The sequence below is a fragment of the Melospiza melodia genome, chromosome 5, assembly GCF_035770615.1.
Source record: "Melospiza melodia melodia isolate bMelMel2 chromosome 5, bMelMel2.pri, whole genome shotgun sequence".
NCBI lineage: Eukaryota > Metazoa > Chordata > Aves > Passeriformes > Passerellidae > Melospiza > Melospiza melodia.
This window is the reverse complement of record NC_086198.1, coordinates 21,597,918-21,618,583: the sequence shown is the minus strand read 5'-3', so window position 1 is coordinate 21,618,583 and position 20,666 is coordinate 21,597,918.

Sequence of the window (20,666 nt, the reverse complement as noted above, 5' to 3'; positions counted from 1 at the left end):
TGCAGCCTGGCCTTCAGAGGAAAAAATGAATATGATTTCAGGTTCAGGAGTCCATTCATCCTTTCTTGATAATTTTTAGCCTATTAGTCAGTGTCTTTACCAATTTTGACTAAGAACTTGCAGACTTGTGGACACTAAATTAAAGTTTTGAGAAAAGAAAGACTGAAAACATATTGCTCTGATTAATGGGCTGCACTGTAAGTGCAAGTCTTAGCATAAATCTGTGGATCTGCAGCAAAGTGCTGTGAATGCCTTTAGAATACAAAAAGCCTACATTAGCATGCAGCCCTTCCTGGGCACCAGCAAATCCAATCCCAAAACTCAGGGTTAAGTTTGGTTCCAAGAATGAGGTTTCCAGTTCCTGCCTTCAATCCCAGAGCACCAGACTGAGTTTATTTAAGTGTTCCCATGACTATTTCCCACACACTCATTTGAACTGTGGGTCTCATTCCAGCTGAGGACAAAAAGCTGGTTTTTACCTGGGCAGTTGTGCTTTCCAGATCATGAAAAACTGAGATCTCTTTGAGCTAATTACATCATCCTGTTCATCAGCCTCAATTACTGGGATGTACCGTTGGCTTTAATTCTCACTTAACATGTCTTTTGGTCATATTTTTTTTATAATAAATTTATATGCCTTAGCACATAACAGAAACCTGGAAAGAATATGGTAATCATTCATTTTCTGTCATTTGAAAACATGAGGCAACATTTATTCATCAATTCTTTATTGAACTTTAAAGAAAGATAGGGAAAAACCCACATTCTCTTCCTCTACTAACATACAGCAAAAGACACCTGGAATTTTATAAATTCCTGTCTGCAAAGACCAGTTTTCCCCTCCCTCCCATATCTATCTACTTTACTGCTGTGCTTCTTTTTTAGTCAGAGGAGTTCTAGGCTATCTCATCTCTCTGTGTATTCCTTTACATCATTCCTTGTTTTCCTCTTATGTCACAGGCAGAGTTACATACCCAAGAAAGATTGAACTACTTTACCAGGAGTTAAAGAATGCAGCATGAAAGAATCAAGAAGGTAAAACCTTACACTTAAATCCCTTACAGCCCTTCACATGGCACACATCTCTTCCCACATGCCAAGGGAACAGCTGCCTTCCACCAGTGCAGTTCTCTCCATTCACATCACTGTTCAGCCCTTCAGTCTCCTCTTTTTAGTAAGACAGGGCAGTAAAATTATTAATTAATTATCACCTGAGAATATTCCAAATAAGAAACCATGGTTCACAGTGTATATTTGAAAGACATCCTTGCCATTTCAAGAGATCACAGACAGCTTTTGCAAGTTTATGCCATATTAATGCAAGTACTTTCAGGATTCTCTGTATAGCAATATAATAATCCTAGTTGCATTGATGCCTTGTGAAGGCTGACCTAGAACAGAGGCTTGACAGAGTTAAAGAATAAAGTAGGCATTTATTAAAAGGCCTCAATGGATACACCTTTGGCAGCACAAGAGCCCAGCCAGGGCTACATCCAAGATGAACCTAAAATGGTCACAAAATGGATGACTGATCACAAGGTCTCACACTTTTATAAGTTCTGGTCCATTTGCATTTTGGAGTTAATTGTCCGATTACAGGTTTAGGTTATGTAGTCCCAACCTTCTTGTTTTTCTCTCTTCAGTCCACTGTTGTTTGTGCTCTTGGGCCTGAAATTTGGATCATTTGTCCTTGGTCCCCAGGTAGAGACGGAATAGTTTTGTCTACCTACTCTGGGAAGAGAACTTACCATCCCCTAATATGAAGCTCAGAACTACACACTAAAGTAGCACAGAATCTGAAAAATATAAAAGCTAAAACCTGAGGCACCAACACTAGCCTTCAGCTGCAAGGTTTGTGTGCCAGAAACAGTGATCTTTCCCAAGTTTTACATCCACATACACAGGTTTTCAAAACTCACAAGTCCCATAAAGTTAATTGAATGTTAAGAAAATTTTATCCATGAGAAAAGTCATTATCTGGCTTTTCTCAAAACTCTCAACATTTCTGTCCTTTGCACCAATATTACCTGCTATTGTTTAATGAAACCCTGTTAGTTACTTCTAGTGCTCAGCTTCCAAAAACAATGCTTGAGAGGTGTTCTATCACCTCTCACTGTAAGCTGGTAGTATCTGTCCAGTTTACCTTACAACTCTTTACAGTCACACCAGGTGAAAGTAAAAAATACTAGATGTACAATGACAAGAAGATCTAACCCCAAAACACATTTGGCTGACATGGAAAATTCAGTCAAAAGAGGTAATACAGGTGGATGTTGTGAAGTATTGGTGTTTAGGTTTTTTAACTGTAACCTCTAAAACCATAAATATATAAGGAAAATTTCATAACTAAGTAGTATTTTTACATAAGAAAAAGTACAGAGAAGCTAAAGCAGTAGCTCAAATCTTCTCCCTGCATGCATGCCTAAAGGCTCCAAAATTCTGCCAAGTAAGGTAAACCCTCTGAAATATTTCATTTGTAGAGTTAAAAACGAAGCAAAACAACAGCACAGGCCATTTATTTTGAATACATTTTTCATGTACATTTAGCAAACCTTGATGGATTCTGATAGGAGTCACGAGTCATTTGATTACAACTTTGACATGTTCCAGAGGAATGTGAAAATACAGAATCACACACTGGGTAGGGTTGGAAGGGACCACAGTGGGTGGGTGACATTGGGTCACCTGGTCTAACCTCCCTGCTCAAGCAGGGTCACCCCAGAGCACATTGCACAGGATTGCATCCAGACTGTTCTTGGACATCTTGGAAACTTCACAACCGCTCTGGAGAAACTGTTCCAGCCTCACCATTTTTAAATATGAAAAGCTTATGCTCTTAAATTATTTCACAGGATTTATACCAAAGCAGGAAGGAAGAGAGGAAAACAGCTTATGGATTTTCCTTCTTAACCAGTTGGAGGTTTTTTCATTTTCAATATAAATTGCAGGGTTTTTTCATCCTCTTATAAGAGCCTTACACCTGGAATCTGGGTATAAATTAGTTTTCAAATAGTAGAAAAAAGCTGAAGTGCCATTGCCTCCTTTTCTTCCTGTAATTCTATTACAGTGGGATGAAGAGGTCATATTTTTTCTTGCCTCATTTTTTCTTGCTGTTGACTTTTTCATAATGCAGTGTAGCTTCCCTTTAGAAAGTTAAAGGAAAGATTTATGGGTCTTCATTTTTAAATGCTTATCTAAATACATTTAGTGGGAGCCTATTCTATTACAAACAGCTGCTCTGCAATAACTAATGAAAGCCAAGATTACTCACTGAAGGGAGGGGCCCCACAATATTGTTGTACAAATATGCAGTAAACCCAAAGAAGCAACACAAGCCTTGTTCCAAAAATGGCAAAATCATGTAGTTATTATCACAGGATGATTCTAACAACCACTCAGTGAAGAAAAATAAAGCTTAAAGAAAAGAAAGCATGCAATTTTTCAGCTGTTAGTCTAATTCATGTCAAACAAAGCTTTGAGTTAGGATTCTCTAACTCTAAATATGATATTTAGCTCTGTAATTAGCGAAAACAGGTCTAGCTACATCACATTTTTAAAATTCTCTTGGTAGAAGCAATTCTCTAGAGAGCACTTCTATCACCAGTTTTAGGGGGAAAAAATCTTCAAAGGAAATCACTTTAAATACTCAAGTAATTTTTATGACCACTTCAAATGACATTCAAATAAATCTGGCCAAGACACTGGAAAGGATTTAAACCATGACAGATGCTTGCACAGCAAATTAATACTAACCAGCCTACAGATAATGCAAACTGAGTTTATTTTTAAAATTTCTCTTTCCAACTTCTAATGAATTTAGAGTTGCAGCCGGAAAACTTATGCCAAATCAGCTGCTTGGTGATTAAATATACAGATATAATTAATCCTTGTTTTTAATTTTATTCAAAAATTCCACAGACCCAGTCCTCTGAAATGTTTGCTCAGGCAAACATCAAGGTTTAATTAACATTACATTTTTAAAAGCCAAAGTACCATTTATAATAAACACAGGGGCATTGCTTACCTGCAAACACAACCAACACCAGGCAGCATATTGATAATTGTGCTGCTTAAACCAACCAGCAGAGTCAATGAATGAGATTCTACAGTCTTGTTTGCCCCAACTTTTTGCACTAACTTCCTTTTTTACCTTTAGTTTGGGAGTAGGATGAGCAATCTGAGACTTTTTCTGCTGTTGCTGCCTTTAAAAGGAATTTGAGCTGGTCGTTTCTACTTGTAGGACACACAGAGGAAGAAGCAATGGTCATACACACATTTTCTAGTTTCTTAATGACCACTCACACAGCAGTAGAAATATCTATAGTCTGGAAATATCTAAGTCTATATCTTAACAGGCATCTCCACAGGAAGTTATAGACATGAATGAGATGCCTTCCTCTTAACACAAGGCTATGAGCTCAATAAGGAAAAATACTTCCTTACATCCTATATAACAATGACCCATTTGGCAGTCAAGAGAAGGGCCTAAATTAAGGATTAGTTAAATAAGGATTAATTTTACAATTTGCCTTCCCCGCTTCTCTCAGGATCTTAAATTCCACCATCACTTTGACCTTCACAGCCCTTAAGAATTTGTCATTTTCCACCAGTAACAAGCCCAGCAGGAGATCCCTCCCAGCTCTGACTCACTCAGGGATCTGTTTGACTCTGTCCCACAGGGCTGAATGGAGAGCTGAGCTGATTGATATTCAGGAACACTCTTCTCAGAGCACATTCCAACATGCAAAAAGGCTATCAAGCGTGGCAGAAGACCAACCTAGATGAGTCCAAAGCTCAACTGAGTTACTGAAAGATCATATTTTTTACAAGCTGTCAAGTATAAAGTAAATTGGCTTTCAGTAAAGGAAACTGCGTTAAAAATGCGTTCACTGCTCTGAAACCACAGCAAAATTATTAACTGTAAGGATTAGATTTCCAGTGAAATAAGAAGAAAAGTCTGCAGATATGAAAAGAAGGTCTTCATGAAGTATAAGAGCTCAGGAGCAGCAAATGAGCCTGACCGCTGCAAACCCAAAGGCTAAAAAGCAGAAGACAATCAACATATATCAGTACAACACAAATAAAACCAAAAAAGTAACAAATTGATTCTAAAGAATAAATACCTTCCTCTTGAATAAAAATATTAAAAAAAAAATAAATACTCTGGCTTATTGTTATTTATTAAGTTACATTATACTGCCCAGACCTGGCCCATCTTGAGGTTTAAACTCACAAATTTTTCCAGTTAAGTGGGTGAAATACATCTCTTGTATTTAAGAGCAGAATAAGTAACAGCGAGAAATAGGAAGGAAACACTTAATTTGTCAAAGAATTTTGCAGTTTCTCAGACATGTTTGGGCTATCTTGGCCATTTCTTAGCCATCTGCAAAGCACAGCTGAAATATATAAAAGCTGCCAGTCAAAATTATTGTATAAATATCACTTGAGTGCTTGCAGTGGATCTTATTTATAGAGCTGTTTGTTAGGGCATTTCTTTGCTAGTTATACCATAATTACAACATAAACCAGACTGTAGTTTAATTTTATTTCCTTCTGAAGGTCCTTCAAGCAGGTTTTCCCCAATTTTCTCACTCACATCTCTACCCTTAATCCATCCTCACTCTCCCTATTCTCTGCAAACAAATAGCAACTGTTAAGCTAATAATTCTCTAATACTAACAAATACATTTCACTAGCAGCATCGTGATGCATAACAGTAACTTCACTTGCCAGCTAAGAGGGCTTTGAGGATTTACAGCTACAGTGGCTGTCCAGTAGGGAAAGCAACTTGTGATTCCAGACCGCACACTTGACTTTGGAAGCAAAACTTTTTAAAAAACATTTTCTTCTTTAATCAAGTTAGAGTTCTCATCTTAATTATTATTCAGAGCTGCTTCTTAAGACATACACAACACACCAAGGACAGCACAGATATCTCTCCCAGAGATACAGTGGTGATTGTCATGGAAAAGTCAGTACTGATTAACAATTTAGCTTCAAACTAGATGGATCAGAATGCATAAAGATGGCAAGAGCAACAAAATTCAGGGTATCACTGTCCACATCAAGCAGTCAGACCTCAGCACTGCAAATCTGCTCAATGAATGGACCACTCATTAGTCCAATTACACTTTCTACACACATCCACACTGCGGCATTTCCAGCTGTCAACCCCACATCCAGCTGTGGCACACTCAACAGGTGTTATGGAAGTTGGAGCAGCAGAAACAGTTCCTTGTGTGAGGTATATAAAAAAACTGCACAAATTTTATGTTCATGTAGCATCATTTTGTTCTGGGGCGCTTGTGTCACACTTTCCCCTCCCCAAGTGGGACCATAAATTTCTGGTTTCCGCATGAATAAATTCAATATTAGTCATGGGTTGGAAATAGCTGAATAAGATGCACTAAGCTGGATAGAACACATCTACCTTGAACTCATCACCAAGATCTGTGCAAATATTTCCCTTCCCTTCATTAAAAGCTTTCCAGTTCCATGTTCAACTCTACAGACACATTTGGAATTCAGCGGCCTGTAGATAGTGTCTTTAAACACCAGAAAACAGCTAGTTCAGTAAATTCAATATGTATCTAAAATTTCACTCACTAATTCTAAATACATCAAAACAATTCACAGCAAGTTCTACATGATTTCTAAAGAAATATGATATATTGACTACAGAGAGAACATTCTCAGTTGCATGCTGGGAATGACTGGCTATCAAAGAATATAATCTTTCTGGTATTTTTTCAGGAGGGGAACCAAAAACACTTTGCTACCAGTTACAGAATTTGCACTCAGGATCAGCATGTACGTTTCTATAATTGAATAATTTTAGCATTGAAGTCAGCTCCACTTCAGAAAAGTAGCTCAGTCCTATTTTTCCTTCATTATGCATAACAGACTACAGGATCCTGAAAATAACAGCTAGTTCCTTCCTCAGTTTAGATTCTTTTTTATTGATATGTAGCAACTCTATTTCCAGTGTATGCATTCTCACAACACAAAAAAAAACCCCACAGGCTTACATATTGCTTTCTTAACATGTCACCTTTTGCTAGTAAGAAAGAAGGAAGTGAAAAATAAAACCAAAAATCATTTCCTTGCTTGTACAATTCCTGCTCCTTCACCATTTAAAGAAATTTAAGATGATCATTATTACAAAGGAAGCATGAGAGCTAAACTGAATTTTCAGAGTAAAAGGGTGACAGCACCATCAAGTGGTTCTGTAAGGCACTATTTATTACTGGTTTAATGCATGGAAGAACTAAAAATATTGTTGTTCAGCTACGTAAAAAGGTTCTTTTTTAAAGTAGCTCTAATTATGACAGATTAGATCCTGTAGAAATATAATTTATTTTGAAGTCTATAATGAGGATAAGTGTATTGAATTTTTTATATGGTTAATTCTGTGGAATTACTTACATTTGATTACAATACTAATAAAGGAAGAGCACAATATTATTATAAATGGAAAAGAACCTTTCTCATGGCAGGAAAAGTCTTGTAACTACTTCTAACCACACTGATGGGGGTCTCCAAGGGTTGGAGGGCCCTGATCTCCAGCACCTCTTCTAGGAGCAGGGAAGATGTTGGGCAGAGCAGCCTCACATCAGTTTGACCTAATTGCTCTGGCAGCTAAACAAGTGAAATTAAACCAACCTGACTGCCACCCAGAGGGGCATCAGCTCTGAAAAAAGAGAATTCATTCGCATCTCTAAAGGAATGAGATGAAATTACTAACAAACTGTAAAAATACACTGCCCTGCTATGAGGATTAAAATGTGCAGTTTGCCATTTTAGTATGAGATTTGTTTATAGACCAACTGTGTCGCAGACATTTCTCCACAGAAATCCTTTCTTTTGGATTTCTGCGTCTTCGGTAGGCCAGAGGCCTCCGAAGAGAAGGTAAACAATTATTATCAGCTGCTGGGGAATGCAACAGGAACACCTTGATTGGCTCATTTCCTATGTTTATAATTAAGGGCCAATCACCAGGGCAAGCTAGGGGACTGAGTCCTTGAACACAACTTTGTTGTAGATTCTTCCTATCTATTCTTAGCCTAGCCTAGCTGCTCTGCAAACCTCTCTCTATATTCTGTTAGTATAGTCATAATGTATTATATATAATATCTTAATAAATCAAGCCTTCTGATTCAAGAAACAAGATTCACCGTGTCTCTATCACCAGCCGTGCCCACTCAGGCGCGGTAATACAACTGCATCTGAACTTTCTGCTTCTCTATTCTGGAGGGGCAGCACTTGAAAAGTAAATGAACTTTACATAGAACAAAAGTAGTATATTTAGAAATATATCTTAAATATATTAAACATTTCTAATATCACAGTATTTGCTTCCATAATAATGAAAAGTATTTCCATAAGGTATAAAGCCTTCTATGTTTTGCAAATCTAAATTTAAAAAGATTAGAAAAAAAAAGCAGTCATTCTCTCATTTTATGCATATGCACCCTATTACAGAGCAGTAAGCCTTACATGACTGAAAAAAGAATTGGAAATTATGAGCAATTTCAAACATCACAGCTGACTGCACTGAAGAATAAGAATTTTTCGTATTAAAAACTGAAATGCTGAATATCAGAAGCCATGTCTGCTTTTTAAATATTAGTCACACTTTGTATTCTTAAGGAAATTTATTTGAAGCCCTTGCTAATTCAAATGAGCATGTTTCCAAATATAAATACTTTGAAAGAAAACTTTGCCATATAAATATAACATCCAGTCAGGTGACAGACATTTCTAGCCATGTTCTAACAACCACTGAAGAATGCTCAGCACAGTCTCACTCCACATTTACTCTACTTACTTATAATTGAATATATTTTAAAAGGCATTTTTAACAGAAAGATATAACCATAATTTATATACTTAAGTTTATGTGTAGAGTTGAGTGACTTAAACTGAAATCTGTGCTTGCTACTCCCTAGGAAGCCATACAAATACATACATACACATGTACAATCCATTATTTAACATTTAAACATTCAAAAGATCCTAGCCACCTCACAGTCTCTAGATTGAACAGTCCTCTATGATATTTTATTAGGCATGATGCAGAAACTGAAAGCAGTTCCAGAGTTCAGAAAGAAACAGGTTGCAGCAATTAAATCGTGTGATTTCTCAATTACAGTTTTGCACACAATGACAACTTCATTAAAGTCAAATATTATGGGGTAGTAAGTCAGTTCTTGAAAGTAAAACAAAAAGTTTATTCTTAAAAGATCTTGCTTGAAATAAGATGGAAGTTTGATCACTTATTTTTAAATGACATACATTAAATCATATTTTCACATACAAAAGAACGTTCTTAACAAGTAAAACGTCATCCAATTTAAATGCATCAAATCAGAACACAAAATTTATGATAGAGTATTTTTTAAAGTAATGACATTTTTTTTCTGAAGTCATCCAAGTTCTTTCCCCCCTCCTCAAAAATAGATATGATGCAACATGAAAATGTGAAGAACTAATGATAGCTCCCTGCAAATAATGTTCATGAATTGGTAGTGATTACGTATGCATCTGGGTTAAGAGACCATGCAGCATCAGCTTCCAGAAGGACAAACGTGCCAAAACCCAGGAAAGTGGTAAGTTCAGTGATACTTCTAGTGATAAAACAATTAATGCACTCATTTGTGCAAAATTCTAGTCGATCTAAAATGTTCAAGCTAGTCCACTGTAAATCCCTTCTAAAGGCACACACATTACTTAATTGTAACTATGATGCTCTAAGCATTTCTAAACTATATAAATGTAATTTTACTAGTCACCTTCATTTTAAATTGCCAAGAAGAATTCACAAAGAATATCTTACTGTGTTCCATGACAGAATGAAATACTAGCAGTGAAATACTAGGGGTGATACTGCATTGATACAGTACTACTGATGTTACCACCAGTACTAGGATATCTCAGGGAAATAAATTTGACCATGTTAAAGTGTAACTTCTGAAACCACGAAATTCAGTATCCAAATATCTGTAAATTTATTTCTATAAGTGAGTTATGGCCAACAGAAGTGTGACAGAGATAAACTGCATTTCTAGTCATTGAAGCTACTCTGTTTTAAAGCACACTTGTGCAAACTCAAAAACAATTGAAGTGTTGTTTTAAAATCTTCAGTAAAAACAATATCAATTGACTATTACTTAACTTACTAACCTGTACATTATTCAGGTAAAGTATCCTATCTGTAATGGAATTAAAAATCTTTCTAAAAATACTGACAAATACTGAAGAATATATTGATGCACTTTTAATAACTGTAAATCATCCAGCTCTTTTTGCCAAGAAGTGTTGACAATACCAACTTCAAGGTCATTGTCAACTTGGTAAGTCATTAGCAAATAAAATATGGTTTAATTGGAGCAAACTCAGCAAGGAGCTGCATTATTTTAAGTGAACCCTGCAATATAACTTGAAGAAGAATTACTAATCGCCACTCCCGTTGACAATGAAATGGATGAAGAAGGTGCTTTGTAACTTTTTTCTCTGACTTTCCCGTAATTAAATATGGAAATAGATTCTGTGAAGAATGAAAAGTCCCTGAGTGCATTAATTCAGGCACTAATGGACTGCCTTCCAGTGCTCCAGCACACAGGTAGTTCCCAGCATGTTGCCAGTATTCACTGATGTATCAGTGTCAGACTCCAGCAGTACCTTTTAGTTTCAATACCCAGCCTTGGAAAGTAGATCTAGGCTGATTTAAACCATGTTTTTTTAAAGGGTGTATTTTTCACAGTCTCAAATACTACCTGGAACTTGAGGTTTATTGATGAAACAGCTGGAGTAAGATCCCACTGCCTGAAGAAGTGTGCAACTGTATTACCAATATACAGTGATTATGTAGCCTTTACAGCCACCTCAACAACCTCTAGCATAACAATTGTCGCTGGTTTGGGTTTTAATACTTCTTTTAATAAAACACCAGGCAAAACAACCTCATTTGCATGTTGTTCATCTTTCCCAGCACAATATATCACAAACTCCCTGACACAATCAAGCCATCAAGGGTTATAACGCTCAAACTAAGGCAGTTCCTCTCAGCACAGACCTTTTAATGCTGCTGCTTTGCTCACACATTCTATTTTCTCCACATTATGCCACAGAATTATTCACTCTCTCCAGCTCTCCTTCCAAACCATCTTTTATGGGCAAGCAGCCCTAAATCTGCAGAGCTCCCTGGTCCCAGCCTGATACATCAGTCCTTCCATTTTTTCAAAGCAACTGCCAATCTTATCAAAGCACAGTAATATTCCCCTAACAGCAAGTGAAAACAAACAGCTGTTTTGTTTGGGTTTTTTTTTAAGCTAATCTTGTGATATTTATAGAGTGCATATGTTGTAATGCAAATATTTTACCTATTTAAAAATAGGATTTTAGTTTGGTTTTTTATGCATGGTTTTTATAAGGCTTTGCAGATATTTCTCTGTACCAGAGTGCCTAGCTCAGTAACAAAACGCAAAATTTTTGCTCTTCCTTAGCATTGCATGTGGGCACCAATCCACTAAAGCACTTCTGTATGTCTGAATCTTAAAATATGTAAGCAGTCCTAGGGCAGTCAAAAGCACCAGCTAACTATGTATTTAACTATTAACATCTAAGTGCTTTGCTGGACTTAGGCCTACATTTGTTTGGCAGTAAAAATGTGCTTTGAGTATTCATGACTTATCAAAAATACGTATTCACAGTAAGAAAAAAAGCAGCAACTTGGGGACACTTAGGTTTGAAGGCACAAAGAAGGAACTCTGGCCTAAAAGCAATGGTTATGTAAAATAAAAGTAAGGATTCAACCCAACATAATGTGCTGTCACTCTTTACTTCTTGAGGAAAAGAGAAGCCCAAAACAGCTGTTGCAAATGCTATAAAAACACTTAACATGGTTTATGATCCTCTTACAAGCTTATTTATTGCTTCTGCTTTTCATGTTGTTTCTTGTAGTCCTGTTATATTTTAACTGTGAAAACTCCTTAAATTATTAAAGTTTACTTGCTGCTTTTATTTAAACAAATTTATAGTAAACAAAAATAGAAAATAGGGCATTTTCCTTACAAGAAAGCACTGTCAAAACCCCCAGAAAACAGAACTGATTGCAGGCTATTTTAAAGCTCTTTCCTTAGGGTCATAACACTTTTCTTCTGTGTGTCTTGATACATTTGATGGCTATTATTGCTCATAAGCAGTTTCACAAAAAGTATTACGTGAGCCCATTGATTCTGTAATAATTTTTCTTAAAAAACACGCATCTGCAGCATGTTTTCAGCTGATAAACATAACCTTGCAAACAAGTCCTTGAAAATAATCAAAAACTGTCTAATTCTAAGAGAAACAGGTAGATGACAAGACTCAGGCATGGTTAGCTCTACCCACAGTAGAATCAGAAACATATGAAGAAAAATAAAATATCTTATTAAAAGCAGCAGATGCAGGACAAAAGGTTGAATAGAATCCAATGAATCATTTAAATGTTTTCCCTTCTACCCTTAGTTATGCCTCTTTAAAGTAAAATTGTTAACTAAACCAGCATTTCTGTCTGAAATCTGACTAAAACAGGGCAATGAATCTGAAATACCAAAAAAATTATAAAATACAGAAACAGAAAAAAGTGGAACAGGACAAGAAACACAGTCGAATCAAAACTGTGCTGTAAAATTTGTATAACTTATTCATGAGAAAGAGCAATGACTGCTAAGATAATCTACAGTAAGGATTTCATTTAGAAAAGTAGTGACCCACTTAAACACTTTGGTCTGATTATGAGTCAGTTCCATAAATAGAAACTAATAATTAGAGTCTTGAAAGATTGACCATCTTTTCCCATGAAGGTGTTCATTATTTCCCTAGAGAGACAGAAACAGAACTCCTCTTTGTCCTCAAAAGGCTTATTGAAAAAAGAAAAATATTTTAGATAAATTAAAATCCAAATCCTTCAAAACGTTATTCTTTTTTTATCCTTTCACACAGAATAACTACCTCAGAAGTAGCCAAACTTCTTTAAATACCACCTTTCCAGAAAATAAATTAACTGAAAGCTGTCATGGTGAAAGATCAAGACTGAGATACCTTATAGTCTCTAGGAACAAAAATCCAACACAAGTTTCGTGCTTTTGTAGTTTTTTTCAAGCTCCATTGTCCCAGTGTTGGGCAGTGTTTCTTCTGTAACAATAATAATTACAAAGCAATTTGTATTCATACAGAACTCTGCACCAAAGAGTTCTGAAATTATTGTGCACTCACATACACCAGAATACAGAAGATAATATTCCAGTTCTTAGATTTTCAACAGCAATTGAATGGTCAACATTGCTGTATTAATTCTCATGCCAAGCTGCCTTTCAATAACATCAGTTAAATCTAAATTTCAAAAAAAACTTTTCTGAATAAATTATGCAAAAGAAACACAATTTTGAAATTAAAAAATTCAGTTGCATATTTTATGAGTTTACATTTCATGTCTCCCTTTACGTTTCATATCCCCTTTCCTACGAGTTGAAGCATACAGGTAGCTAAAATACCACCTGAAAGCAACCTGATCTAGAAATGGAATGCTTACTGCAGATTGAAATTCTCACATTCCCATCCATTTTCAGTATTCCATTGTTTTAACCCCGCCTTGGCAAGCTGTCCCAGCTGTGTCCCCTCCCAATCCCTTGTGCCCCCCAGCCTCCTCTCCAACAGAGTGACAAGTGACTCAGAAAAGGCCTTGACACTGTGCAAGCTCTGCTCAGCAATAATGAGAATTTCTCTGATTATACAATTCCTTTTGCTTGATTAGTATTGAGAGAACACAATGCCTTGCATGTGGGCAACAGCATCCACAAAAATCACAATTCCTAACAAAAATGTGGAATAGAGTTCTGACTTTGGTCTCCACATGGCTCTGCTGCCCCCTAATGCATTTCTTGGAAAAATAATTACAGGGGGAAACAGTAAAAAGAAGGATTTAATTATTATATTGTATTGTATATATATATAAAATTATATATTATTTTATATATGCTCTATAATGCACTGTATGCAATCATTGCTACTCAAGCATCCCCTTAGCATTTATGACAATCTACAGCTGACATGGCTACTTCAGAATCATCTGTAATAAGGAACAGTGAACAGCAGCTCTTGAGGGCCTTCAAAGGGACCCTTAATCTGTAATTTGAGAAGATGAGACAAAAACACTAAAGAACATGGTTTATTACATTGCTGTAAAATCTGTCTTACAACACAAGTCAAGGATTATAAGAGTTACATACCCAGAGCTTAGAGAATTTCAATCTGTCATGTCTCAGAATGGTTTTAAAGTACAACTCCTATTCTGTGAAAGTTCTCTTAATATGAGAATATCTTTTTTTCTCCAGTGTAGATTTGACAGCAGATTTACAGCATACCAGCTCTAAAAGTGATTATTAGCTTTTGCCACAGATTGATATAGATCTGCCAACCACTCTACCAGTAGGAGTCACACAATCAAACCCCAATATCTTTTTTCAAAAGACATTAATATATCACTACCCTGACCTACAAGGATACACTTTAACTAACAATGAAAATGTCAAGAATTAGAAGGTGATAAAGGTTTTACAGGAAAGAAATCATTGATAGGCTTCTGATTGTGGTATTGACAACTCCACAAACAGATCTCTTTGCAAGATGCTTTACATTTGGAACTTGTATTTTTACTATTAAGGTTTCCAAGCATTAGTGTAATGTCTGACACTTTTGAGAATAAGAATTACTACACTATATTAGCATCCTGAAAACTAAACAGAACTATCAAAGCTCATTACTTTATAAGTCATTACTTTCTTGAATTATTCAAATAATTTTTTCATAATTTGATTATTTTAGGAATGTCTATGATTCAACAGGTCTCACATACTGAAATCTTACATAAAATGCTAGAACTTCAAGATTTTTCTGCAAAAGCCCTCCTGTAGCTTAGAAAGCCACATCAAAAGTCAATGTACTGCATGACTTTATTATGGACATGAAACAATCTTTTACATACATATTTTTTTATCTGTTACTCCCTTTCTTATTAAGGGATTAAAGGGAGGAAAAAACCTCATTAATTAAGAAGCTTTTTGTTCTTTTTCCATTGTAATTTAAGGCTGAGGAGAATTCAGGACAAAAAGATAAAAAAAAATCTTCATTGCTCATCATATGTTTATCATAAATTATGACTGATTCTATCATTCTAGCACAAAATTTAATGCAAACAGCTTTATCACCTTTTCCCTCTTGGGAATGCGGATAGCAGTCAGCTTTCCTTAAACGATCGTACAGTAAGAAAATACATGAAATACACAACTATAACATGAATTTTTCATTTCACTTAGCTCCATGCTTTAGACAGTCTAATTCTTTCTGTAGTTGCATTGTTTTATGCATTTTACAGCTGTGAGCACTGCTATTACTTCAGAGTCATGCTATGCTCTTGTTCTGTAATGTTTACCCTACATATTAAAGTTCCAAAAGCTGAATTTACAATTTCTTCTTGTCAGAAGAACATAATTATACATCTAAAATGGGTTCCACTTCAAGTTATATGCATCACTCTTCTTTGAGAGAAATAAGATGTACTGCCTGAGGCAAAGAGCATCCCTGCTCATCTCCCAAGAAACACTGCTCCCATACATTCATCTTTGCTACAGCTAGGGGGAAAAAAGGAGTCAAAAAACCTCCACACAATGCTTAGAAGTACTCAAGAAAGCATGAGGACAATCAGACTTCTGCACCATCCCTAGAGATTCTTAAAAGATGTGTAGATGTGGCACTTAGGAATGTGATTTAGTGGTGGACTTGGCAGTGTGGGGTTAGGGGTTGGACTCCATAACCTTAAAGGTCTTTTCCAACATAAATTATTCTGGTTTTCCAAGAACAGAACAGCAATTGCAGCACTTTGTGGTGCAAGGATGAAGGAGGGAAAAGAACTTAAAATGCATCTCGTTCCACAGATTGCACAAGAGTCACATCCTGCTCTGATTTTTTTCACGTGATCCCCACTTGACACTTCCCAGCCAAAATACTCACAAGTCCATGTGGCACCAGCCTGGGACCTTTAGCTTTGAGACCTCCCAAAATGGCCTTGGGCAGGTCAGGCTCCGAGGCTGGAGAGAGGAAAACATCATGCAGCAGCCAGAATTTCTGCTTTAGCCACTCTCTCTGATCACATAACTGCGCAGCCTTTTGTTTTGAACATTTCACTGGATTTCTCAACAACCTTGCTTTTGGCATTGAGAAGAAAAAATAAATCACAGTGACTTCCATTCATCTGTTCCACAGAACCCAACACTGCACACACTTCCATCTTGGTTATAACTTTTTCAAGATGAGTAAACCTAACCTATTTAATGAATCCTTAAAAGAAGTCCTTTCAGATCTGATCGTCCTTGACATCCTTCTTTGTACATATTTAAATTTTCAAATATACTTTCAGGATACAGGGTAACCAGAACTTCAGGTAACAATCAATCTTCAGTCAAATTATGGCATTTATACAAAGCCATAAGGTTTTATGGTTTGTTTTCATTTCCTTTTTAATGCTTTTTAATAGTCTACTTGCCCCTTTTTTTTGACTGCTACTGTGCTTTGAGCTAGCATTTGTTTAGAACAGCATTAAAATTTTAAGGTTTTGAGCAAGATTCAATTCAGTGTCACTGGTTTTAATACAGAAAATTAAGATTGGATCCCAAGTGCATTTATCTGCACTAAATCTCACATGCCATCTTACCACCCCATCATGCAGTCTTTCTACAGCTCTTTGCAACTACATTTCATTTTTGCTACTTTGAATAAAACAGTGCAGAGAAGAGACTTTACAACCTTGGTCATCCCCTTTTTCCAAATCACTCATGGGAATATTAAATATCAGTGAACCTAGAACAAATACCTTGAGACTCCCTTACACAGTAAAGTCAGGAAGTTTTTCTCATATTGTTTTCTATTTTGTTGACAATTACTAAACCTTGATACCTAGAACTTTAATTTCTTTAAACTCATTTAATGACATCAAAGTCTCTCAAAATGTTTATAGAATAGATGAATTAAGTCAAAATTATTTCTTGTTTCTGTCAGAAAAATCTTCCAAAATGTGTCATCCACATTTTCATCTCATCTGTTACGAACCAAATTGTAATAATTTGCATACCATAGTTACTCAGTAGTTTCATAAGTGAGTTTCATTAAAACTATTAGGTTATATGTTCTTTGTTTTATTGTTAATATTATTTTTTAAGACATACATGCAAAATAAAGTGGTAAAAACCTGTGTACCTTGGAAAGGCCTCTCAGCATCACTTGAATTCACTTCTCTTTCAGAGACAAGGATTTAACAAATGCACAACTTTTTCTTTAGAAATTGTTCTCTTGTTACTTCATTGGGCTACAAGGACATTTTTAGCTACAGAAAAATCTAACTTCAGATAAGTAGCAAAAAATAATTTAGGAAATACAACAGCTATCAAAAACAAATGCAAAACTGATTTTTAAACATCAGATACAATGCAGCCCCTGAAGGTGAATGTTAAGAATCTTACTACAGAAAAATAAAAGGAGGAACTAAGGGAAACCAGATACATGAGATATATAATAATTGTAAGAAATGGTTCCTTCCTACATCCTTTCCATTGCTGGCCAACTTATTTGAAAGAAAAGGATATTCTAATCAAATCTGTTATAAGAGTGCTGATGACTGTTGCCATCCTAAGTACAAGGTTCAAACTTTAAGTCTCCAGCTTCCTGAAGTTTACCCCTGAAGTTGCAAGGAACTTAAAGAGGTCAAAACTAGAATCACTATGATCACATATGGTACCATAAGTAGAAAGTGTTAGATCAACAAAAGTACTGAGAATAATTTTAAGATTGAACCCATTTCCCTTTGAGTAAAGCAATGCCTAACTGAAAATTTATTTTCAGCTGAGATTTTGTTGTGCTCATGTTACTGCCTGGGGTAACACTGAGAACTGCTGCGGTAGTGTCAAGTTGTCACTTGATTTCTAAACAGCAGTCAAAATGAAAGAGCAAGAAAAGACTATATCTTTATTATAATTATCACTATTCAACAAGGCTCAAAAGAGGCTAAACTATCACCTGGAATTATCATTGATCATGGTTAAAAGTTATTATTACATATGCTGTTTCCATCTTTGTTTCCTAACAAGTCTGAAGTGACAAATGCTGACCACATGGCATTTTCTGCTCCCACACCACAGTGGCTGAGCTACACAGACACTTCCAGGCCTGCCCAGCTCTGATTCCCAGGCTGCTGACAGCTGCCTCAGTTCTTGCTCTCAAAATGCAGTGCTCTACTCAGACATGCCCTCTTCCTGCTTGCATCCCAGGAACAGCTGGGTGAGCTGGTTCCTTGCACAAAGTCTGCCATTAAAGACTACAGATTATTTCCCAAGGACACCTGAAACCATATCCCGTGAGATCTTTTCAAGCCACAGGGAAATAAGGGAAGATAAACAAAGCAACACATTTTCTCCTTTGACACTCAAACTCAGAGGGATTTCATTCTCCATAGAATTATTTTTCCTTACCATCAGACTGGAGGGGTTTTTTTGGGGGGGGGGGCGGGGGGGGGAAGGCAACATACAAATGTTTAAAATATTCACTGCCCTTCATCGGTATTTAGAGGTTGAATTTCTTGCCAAAGTTTTCAACAACGGATTTGTAGAGAAGGCTGAAGAAGCAGCACACACCCGCAGGAGAAGTAGTACTACCGAGGTGGCTATAGATGGCGCGTTCCCCCAGTTTTTCTCAGGCTAGGTGGGTAAACTGAATTCTGCCCACTCCACCATTGCAAACATGATGCAGCAGAAAACTTTGCCCTTTCCAGTGCCTCCAGGAATTAAAAAAAAAAAAAATGGAAAAAGGGATTTATAAATAGTATCTTCAGGCTACTGCAATGCCAAGAATAAACAAATCCATCCTGCACCCACATGAAGAAATCACACTATCAACATCAGTTCCAGAGTTACAGACAGCAAGAATCACTCTAGAAAGCTGCTGCAAGTGGAATTCAATAACGAAACTCTTCCTAACTGATATTCTTCCCGTTAAGGTGAAATATTCATGATTTTTATTCGGATTTCACATTACATGGAGCTCTCACTGAACAAATGTCTCAAACGTGGATCAGAGCTCACCCAGTGTGGGCCCCTGATCCAGGACAGCCAATAACTGCATTCAGGGCATGGAAATCTCTGCTCCTCTAATAATTTCTGGAGAAGGCTTTGTGCAACAGGAATTGCAGGCTTCTGCTCCTCTCTTTTTCTGCTGTCACCCTTTTATGAGTTGAGCAGACATCTATCTGAGGCTGGAAAGAAACTGCTGTGATATAAAAATCTCATGAGGACAGTAAGCCAGTAAAAATAGAAGTTGTTTTTTTGTCTCTGGTGAAAATTTTACACAATTCACACAGGCATCCCCATAGAAAACCAGTTTCATGGCATGAAGCTAGCAGATATGTTTGCCAATATATCAATTAAAATATTAAATTAAAAAAAAAAAAAGCCTTGTACTTTGTCTGGTTTGCATGAGAAGTCCCAGGCTTCAAATTCAGTATCAGAGACAGAGCCATTAGACATGTAGGAAAGTTTCCTAGTTGGGTGTGTTTTATGAAACTAGCAGAAATAAAACCAGGTAAATAAATACTCTTAATAATAACAATTTTTAAAATGAAGCACTAAATATATTTTAAAAGGGTGCCCAAGCAGTGTGAAAAGGTGCTTTACTATTTCTGATGCACCTAAGATCATGTAGACTTTGAATTTAATCCACTCTGAATTGCACTACACAAAGATGCTGATTAAAGAATGTAACAGTGGGAGATGAGTGCATTTAAAGTTTAAAAAAAAAAACAGAGTAGGGAGACAGGAAAAATGGCTTATTACAAAAAGAACAGTGATCAGGGAAGCTGAAGATCATCAAATCACTCCGAGAATAAATTATAAGTGTTTCAAGACACTGTAGATGAAATAGTCCAGATTTCTAATCCTGGGCCAGATGTTTTTTATTGTTGGGAATATTCCCAAGAGATGATTCTCCTTACCCTAGCATTTCTTTCTACGTCCTGCTGCAAATTCAGCATCTGTTGCATTTTTCCAAGCTTGTCATGTGAAAATATCTAGCCACAGCTTTCCACCAGAATTCTTCCTGCAGCTCAGACCTCACTCTAGTCACATTATCTTCTTCCAACCTGGTGTGAGATTTTTTGATTAATTTTCTTTTCCTATTGCAGCTGAAAGCAATGTTATCTATTGAGTTATTGAATGGATAAATTGCATGAATAGCATTTGTCTGGAGAAAAGAAGATGCTGGTCTGGTTGAGGACAGGTCTGGTATAAAGATATACTTGTTCCAATTGTTTTCCCTAGTTCCCATACAGTCTTCTAATTTTTTTCATGCAGCTTTTCTATTTATTATATATATATATATATATATATATCTCAGTTGCATCCAAAACATCAAACTCAGGATTAAATTCTCCATTCAGTTAAGTACAGTTCACACACATGAAAAATACAAAGACTTCTGCAGATGGAGAAATGTCAATGCCATCACCAGAACAATTTTTAAAATAAGCAAGTTGCTTTGATGAGCACAGTCCCAGATTTGCAGTTCATACTGCCACAGTATGTCAG